The sequence below is a fragment of the Chrysochloris asiatica genome, unplaced genomic scaffold, assembly GCF_000296735.1.
Source record: "Chrysochloris asiatica unplaced genomic scaffold, ChrAsi1.0 scaffold00144, whole genome shotgun sequence".
In the NCBI taxonomy this organism is placed as follows: domain Eukaryota; kingdom Metazoa; phylum Chordata; class Mammalia; order Afrosoricida; family Chrysochloridae; genus Chrysochloris; species Chrysochloris asiatica.
In genome coordinates, this window is record NW_006408662.1 from 5,389,559 (window position 1) to 5,398,347 (window position 8,789).

At 40.5% G+C, this 8,789-nt stretch overlaps 1 pseudogene; it reads right to left on the reverse strand.

Moving 5' to 3' along the window:
- LOC102823624 overlaps positions 1–5,827 on the reverse strand; it is a 6,694-nt pseudogene extending 867 nt beyond the window's left edge.
- Positions 5,828–8,789: the final 2,962 nt, after the last annotated feature.

The window sequence follows — 8,789 nt, forward strand, 5'->3', positions numbered from 1 at the left end:
CTCTGCTAAAACCTGTCCACTGTGGGTGTACCCTGCTGGTATTTAAAATACTCTTATATCACTTCCAACAGCACAGCAACTTGCAGGCAGCCACAGTACAAAAACTGACAGACGAGTGGTGGTTATTGGAGTGAAGGACCAGCCTGCACAAGGGGGGGGGGGTGGTCTCTGGAGGTGGATAGGGAATGAAAGCTACAGTGGACTCAGGATGGTTAGTTAACAGCAACTTTCTTAACTACAATACAGCTTTAAGTACAGTCTTAGGCAGGAGGCATATCCAGACACACAACAAAGCTCAGATTTGTTATTACTAGATAACAGCTAGGCACACATATTTTCGTCTCATTTTAGATTACTCCCCCTAGCCATCTGGTCAGTGTGTTTTGCTCCCATAATCTTTGGCATGCAAGGTTTTCTCTGTGGTTCTCATCAAGGTGTTCCTTGGTTTGAGGACTGCCTCAGAGTGGGTTTCACACACGTCCTGTTCTTCCTACATTGGAGCTTATGTCTGGTTTTAGAAGATGTGGGCAGGTGCCAAGTGGACAATGGGTGAACTGTTAGTAGTTAAGGCTTTGTGTCTGTTTGACTAGGTCAGGTTTCTTAATGATTTCACAGTTAAGATGTAGTAATCTTCCATTATGAGATCTAATCTAATGTAATCCTTTCTTTTATGAGATCTGTTATGAGCAGCCAATGAATTAAAAAGAAGTTTCTTGGGGGGGGGGGGGGAGACCTACTTCCAATTTTAGACACTGGAGACAAAGCTTGCTTACTCTTTGCTGGATCTGGATTGTGCGTATGTCTAGTCATATGACCTCTGGTTTTTGGATTTGAGTGAGTGGCCTTCCTTATGGCCTGCCATTCCTGGAAGTCATCCGCAGTCTGTCATCCTCCCTAATGACCTTGGATTCATAAGTCTCTGCATCAAGAAACCTGCTTTCTGACCTGCTGATCCTCAGCTCACCTGCTCCAGGAGCTACATGAGTCAGGAGAAGCTTCCAGTCTGACATCTGATCCTAGACTTGAAATTGCCCTTCTCTTGAACTGGACAGTTAATTTGATGCCTATATAGTAAACCACATGATTGTCTGGTGGGGTTCATGAGTGCAATCATTGTTTTTGTTGTTGAAAAATATATTTGCAATGAATAAGTCATTGGTCTGGTCAAATTCTATCATGTGATGTCCAGCATTGTTTCTATCACCAAGGCTATCGCTTTCAACTACTCATCCTTCCTCTTTGTTTCCAACTTTCACACTTCAACCACCACTAATTATCCATGCATCTTGCTTGATTGCATGTTGATCAATTTGAGCCTGAAGTTGGTAGAATTCTTCAATTTCATCATCACTGGCTATAGTAGTTGGTGCTTAAGTTTGAATAATAGTGGTATTAACTGGTCTTCCTTGCTGTTGTTAAGTGCCATTGAGTCAGTTCCAAAGCATGGCAGTCCTGCATAGGGTTTTCTAGGAGTGGCTGGTGGGTTTGAACTGCAGACCCTGCAGTTAGCAGTGCAGAGTTTATCCTACAGTAGCCTATGTATATGATCCTGTTACAGACCGCATTGCACTTCAAGATAGATCTTGAAATGTGTGTTGTTGTTTTTTTGACAATGAATGCAACACTATTCCTCTTCAATTTGTCATTCTCAACATAGTAGACCAATAACTGTCTGACTCACAATAGTCAATACAATCCATTTTAATTCACTAATGCCTAGTGTATCAATCTTTATGACTTCCACTAAATTTTTGGTCACTTCCAATTTTCTGAGATTCATACATTCTACTTTTCAATTATTAGTGGATTTTTGCAGCTGTTTCATCTCATTTTGAGTTGTGCTCAATCAGCAAATGAAGGCCCTGAAATCTTAGTTCCATTCATGCATTAAGGTCAACTCTACTTTTATATATATATATACACACACACACACACACACACAGGAGTCCTCGTGTGGCACTGTAGGTTAAATACTAGGCTGCAGGGTTAGTTTGAACCTCAAGGATGGTGGTTCAAACTCACCAGCCACTCCTCGAAACCCCTATACAGGGTCGCTAACAGTCATAACTGACTCAGCAGCACTTAACAACAACAACCAGAACAACTGTATATGCATATATAAACTTCACTGGGTTTGCTTCTTTCAAGAACCCAGACTAAGCTAGACATGTTATCAGGAAAGACTTGGAGAGAGTCAGCAAAACAGAGGAAGACGCTCAATAGAAGGATTGCCACACTGGCTGAAACAATGGCTCAGACATCGGAATGATTATAAGGATGGCACAGGACAAGGCAGTGCTTCATTCTACTGAGCACAGGGTCACTAGGAGTCAGAACCAACTCGTTGGTACCTAACAAAAACCTAACCACACTGTCTAACTATCAGTTCTCTCCCACCAGTAATCGGGAACAATCATACAGCTGACCTTATTTATTTCTCTTCTCTCACATTGTTTCATGTCTGAAAAACATTCTCAAACAATTCTGTCCATTGAAAAATTTTATTTTAGTTTAATGTTGAAGGTTAAATCCGATCCTTGTTACTCCATCAGACCAGTCATCCAAAATGTAAGACTTCACTTTTTGTGTTCTCTTGTGCTGTCTCTTCTCCAGTTGCTGTGTGACTGTGTCTCTCCTCTTTGCTCTGATCCTATGGCTGTTAGACAATCCCCTTGCCGTTGCTATGCTATCTTCTCATCTTTCCCATTTTCAATTCTTCTCCATCTATCATGAAGATTTTTAGCACTACTTCTTTCATGACTGAAGTAGTTATTCACAGAGGAAGGCTCTAGCAGACTGGCTTCAGTACATGACTTTATCAAGGGTTATCTCCAGACCACAGAACATGTTATTTCCCTTGAAGACCTTATTATAGGCATTAGTAGATTGGGATATTTGTGAACTTATTTGAGCTTCAGCTGATGAATTCAATTGCTCTGTGAGGAAATGAAATGCTTTAATTATGCTCTTTATTTGATTTCAAATATTTACTAAAGTTCCTGAATTCTTAAAATGTTACCAAAGATGTTTCAGTTAACAGACAGCTGCTAAAATGTGTCTGTGAACTTTCTCCAACATAATGGTACTCTGCTCTTTTCCCCTTTTCTGAATTAATTTATTCAACAAATTTTATTGTTCATTGTTATATTATTTTGTTCGTTGTTAACTTGTAGATATATAAATTAATTTATTCAATACACTTCAGTGTTCATTGTGAATTTGTATGATACAGACACAAAGGCTGGTATAATACATTCTTGTCCTTTGAAAGTTTGCCCTCCTTCAGATTCCAACACAAATGCCCTGATAGAGGTATGTGTGGGGTGTTACTAAAGGACAGATGATGGAGGGATCAGAAGACAGAGTATGAAACATAAGAAAGGAGTTTTGCTGTTTGTATTTTATTTTATTTTATTTATTTATTCTTGAAATATTTTATTGTGATGTGAGTGAAGGTTCATATAGCACATCATCAGCAAGTCTTACGCTTGCTTTCATCTCAATGATTGCAATCCCCTCCAGGCAACACCAGTTAGCCCACTTCCTCTCTGTGGTTCTTATTTCCATTCCACCTTTCCTCCCAAGGCCCAGATAAATCCTAAATGGGTCATCACTACATGGTGATCATACCATACTAGCATTGTTATCCTCCCATATGTATGCATCTACCACTTAGCTGAAAATCGGGCCACAAGGTTGAATTCAGTTCCAGACCGGAAGGGTGGATGGACAAACTCTCAGATTCCTCGAATCTCTTTCTAACCAGTAGGCCTGGTCTTTTTTTTTTTTTTTTTTTCTATCATTTTGAATTTTCTTCCACAGTTTCTCCCATTCTGTCCATGACCTCCAAACGGGATCCCTTTCAGAGTTGGTGGTAGTAGCTGTTCCATTATTCCATTGGACTAATTGATTCCATGGATCTTCATCTCTCATCACTCTTATATCTTCTGTACATGAAGAGATCATTGATGGCTGCTTTTAAGATCTCAGTCGCCACTCACCAAAGTAGGATGCAGAACCCTGTCATTGGGGACCATGTTAGGTCAGCTGACCGTGATGTCCTCCAGGCCTAGCAACTCATTGTGTCAAGGGGTTTGGTAATGTCTAAGAAGTTTTCATAATGTTCTTCCTTGTGTCTCCACCACATTCATTCATGTGTTTGTAGCAAAGGGAAATACTCATATACAAATGTCCTCTGTCAAACATTTATATATTTGTGGGTATACATGCCCTTTCTGCTCCACACCCCTTCAGCATGTGCATCTGTCCATGTATCTACCTGTAGAACATTGATTGTTGTTGCAAGGTTAAGTATACTACAGTATTCTTTGTCTGTTTTTCGAAAGGGCAGCCTTTACAAAAATCATAAAGATGACAGTATACAGCATTCAAAATAGTTTTTGTTGACTAGATTATAGAAGGACAAGGTAGGAATGTCAAGGGTGGTCGAAGGTAAAGAGATAAGAAAGTGAGAATTCATGAAGGATCTTGTAAGACATTTGGAGATGTTTGGGCTTTAGATAAAATGTCTGGAGAAAAGGTGAATTGGTTTGCCAAGGAAGTGCCTTGTGATCAGGTCAGGTTTCATTAAGATTGCTGTGTCTAGATGCAGTTGTGGACAGTGGAGTGTGTTAGAGCAAGACTAGGGAGAGAATGATTGGGTTAATTCAATTGAGAAATGATGACAACCTAAGAGAGTGGTGCTATGGAAAGCTAGAGATGAATTCAAGAACGATACCCAGATGGCACTACCAGAACGTGATTGATTGGATGTGGATGAAGACACAGAAAGGGAAGGCATGGATGGCCCCTGGATCACTAATGCGAGTGATTATGAGATGCCTGGACGATTTAATGGAATCGTTGTTGTTATTAAGTGCTGTCCAGTCAGTTCCAACTGGTAGTGACCCTAAGCAAAATAGAATCAGACACTGCTAGGTCCTGTGCTTTTCTCACAATGGGTGTTACACTTGAGCCCATTAGTGCTGTCACTGTGCCAATCCTTCTCATTGGGAGTTATCTTAGGCTAGGTTCTCTAGAGAAAGAAAACCAGTGCTACACACACACACACACACACATTATTGTTGTTAAATGCCATCAACTTGGTTCTGACCCATAGTGACTCTGTATAGATTTTCTAGGGAGTGGATGGTGAGCTTGAACCACTGACTTTGTGGTTCCAACTGACTTTGCAGTCCAGCGCATTAGCCTACAGCATCACACCAGGACTCAATATACATGTATGCATATGTGTATATGGAGTCCTCGTTTGGCACTGTGGGTTAATACCCCAGACTGCAAAGCTGTTTGAACCGCAAGGTCAGCAGTTCAAGCTCACCACCTACTACTCAGAAACCCTATACAGGGTCACTATGGGCCAGAATTGACTCGATGGCACTAACAACAACAACAACAACAACAATATTTGTATATATAGAGAAGTTTTTATCAAGGAAATGGCCGGGTAAACCAAGATCAGCAGGTGGCTCCTGAGTCAGGAATCCCAATTTGGGGCACAGAGTGGGACCTAACTGTTGGAGCAGGAGTGGCAGCAGGGTGACAGTCAACCAAGGTCTGGGCAGGCGCACTGCAGAACTGGCGACATGGGGTACATGAGCCGGAGCGATAGGAACAGGCATGCAGGGTCCTCTGATAGGAGTCTGGTTTTCAAGGCACACTCAGTGGCCTGGCCAGCAGACAAACATAAACTAGAATAGGCCTCTTGCTCAGGTTCAAAAACCGGAGCGTGGAGGATGTGAGATCCAGAGCCCGTGGGGAAGTGTCGGAGTCTTTCCCGCACATCCATTATATTGAGAGCAGGCCACATCCCTAAGGAAGCATCCTTTCAATTGATTGGCTGCTCATAGCCAATCATCATAGAGTTAAACTGTCAACTGCCCAACAACAGGGAATTCTGGCTCAATCAAGTTGACACAGAACCTAATAATCACAAAGGTCTTCCTCTTTTTCACTTACCCTCCAATTTACCAAGTATAATGTCCTTCACCAGAAACTGGTCCTTCCTGATAATATGTCTGAAGTATGAGAGATGAAGTCCTTAGAAGCTCACTAATGGGCTTCTAAAGAACATTTTAGCTGGACTTCTTCCACATAATTTTTTTGTTTATCTGACAGTCAATGGTAACTTCAACATTCTTCACCACCACCACAACTCAAATGCATCAATTCTTCCACTATCTTCTTTATTTATGTCCAACTTTCACATGCATTGCATGTGAAGTGATTGAAAATACCATGGCTTGGGTCAAGCACACCTTAGTCCTCAAGCTGACATCTTTGCTCTTCAACACTTTCAAAAGGTCCTATGCAGCAGATTTACCTAATGTAACATGTCATTTGATTTCTTGTCTGCTGCTTCCATGAGTGTTGATGGTTGATCCAAGCAAAATGAACTCTTTGACAATTCAATCTTTTCTCCATTTATCGTGATGTTATTTATTGATCCAGTGGTGAGTATTTTTGTTTTCTTTACATTGAGGTAGAACCCATAGCGAAGGTGTGGTCTTTTCTGATCTTCATCAGTAGATATTTTAAGTCCTTTTCACTTTCAGCAAGCAAGGTTGTATCATCTGCATATTGCAGGTTGTTAATGAGTCTGGCTCCAATCCTGATGCCACGTTCTTCTTCATATAATTCAGTTTCTCGGATTATTTGCTCAGCATACAGGTTGAGAAGTATGGTGAAAGAATACAACTTGAGGGCACACGTTTCCTGATTTTATACCATACAGTGCTCCAACAACTGCTCTTGTCCATGTACAGGATCCTCATGAGCACAAGTATGTATTCTGGAATACCCATTCTCTGCAGTATTATCCATAGGTTGTCATGATCCACACAGTCAAAAGTCTTTGCATATTTAATAAACACACGTAAACATCTTTCTGGTTTTACTGGAATAAGGGAGACCATAAAAAGAACATACTTGAATTGCAAGATGATGAGTTCAATTTTGGACATAAGTGAATTTGATATGTGCTTGTAATATACAATTAGAGTTGCTTTTGGAAGTCAGTTAGATCCATGATATTTCTGCCCAATAGATACGGTTGGGTGTGATTTAGGATTCTTCAGTTTCTATATGAAGGTTGTTGTTGCTGTCAGTTCCAACTCATGTGACCATGTATAGATTTTTCAAGGAGTGGCTGGTATGTTTGAACCACAGACCTTGCAGTTCAAACCAACCTTGCTGTCCAGCGCATTAACCCGTAGTGCCATACACAGATGATGGTGGAGCCCATGAAATACACCGGAGTGGAGGCAGGTTACTCCTATGGAAGAGAATTACACTTCCAGCCTGTGTTTCAGTTCTTTCCATATCTATTCCTCAAGAGTCATTAAAGTGGGGGCTCTTGCATGCTCTCCTTGTTATTACATTTGATATCTAGAAGAAATTTCAGCAATGGCTTAATGGTTTTCACAGTTAAACGTGCACTCTTCATGACTACATTTTTCTACCAGCTCAAGAGAAAGAGAGGGTTATCATATTTGGTAAGGTGGAGGGTCGGAGAAAAAGAGGAAGATCCCCAGAGAGATGGATTGGCACAGTGGGCTCAAACGTAGCAACAATTGTGAGGTTGGCTCAGGACCAGGCAGTGTTTACTTCTGTTGTGCATTGGGTCGCTATGAGTTGATACTGACTTGATGGCACCTAACAACAACAACAACACCTACAGAGAGAGAAAAGCATGAGACTGTATGAAACTTTCCCATATATACACGGACAATGCTTTTCTAGTGGGAATGAGATAAACACTGCCCTCCTTGCTTTTTTTGACTGTTTTTATGTTTAGCTCCATGTCACTGAATTTCTTTGTCATATATGACATCTTATGATTAGCCAACACAGTGGTTATCTTTCTGACTTTCTTGACTTATATTCTTATCTTGATCAATATTTTTATATTGATCCAAACTTAGTCTTATCCATTGATTTTAATTACCTATTCATATTATTTGTATAACTTTGCTCCAGTTTTTCCAGTCTAGTGGTGAAATAAGACTTTTGAAGTCAGCCAGACCTGCTTCTGAGCTCCAGTTCTGTTACTGACTAGCTCTGTAATAAATAACACGTACCTCCCTCTACAGATCTGAGGTAGGTTTCTGCATCTAAAAATTGAAACCGACATACTACTTCATAGGTTTGTTGCAAGTATTAAATTTAATGATGTATGTCAAATACTAAAGAAAGGGACTGAAGCACGCAAGTGTTAAATACGATCATTTCGATTTATATGGTTGTATAATTATTATCTTCTCTTGCTGTTGCTGTTAAGTGCTGTTGAGTCAGTTCTGACACATAGCAACCCTTCGAGGAGCAGCTGGTGGGTTTGAACCACCAACTTTGTGGTTCACAGTCCAGTGCTGATCCACAGTGCCACTAATTTCTACTGATTAGTTTAATTTCAGTTCAATCTACAATGAACAAAACCTTGTCGCTTGCACAAGGCACCACGTTGGCATCCTTTGTGGGAGGGAACATTCATTCAAAAAGAAAACAACTACAACAACAACAAAAAACCAGCCCTAATTAATATCTTCAAAGTAATTGTCCTGAAGTTTAATCCCTGTTTTCTTGTTTAATTTTAGTCGGTGGCATCCTCTCCCACTTCCTCCATCCAGGGGAAATTTGTAAGGTTTTTCTAATCTTCTTTGTACTTTGGGAGACTTTTGGTTTGTGGTGACAGCGCTTTCTCACTCCATGTTGCCATCTGGAACTCTCTGTTCAGGACTTGGTCAGAAAAGCAAAACAAAACAACAACAGAAAAG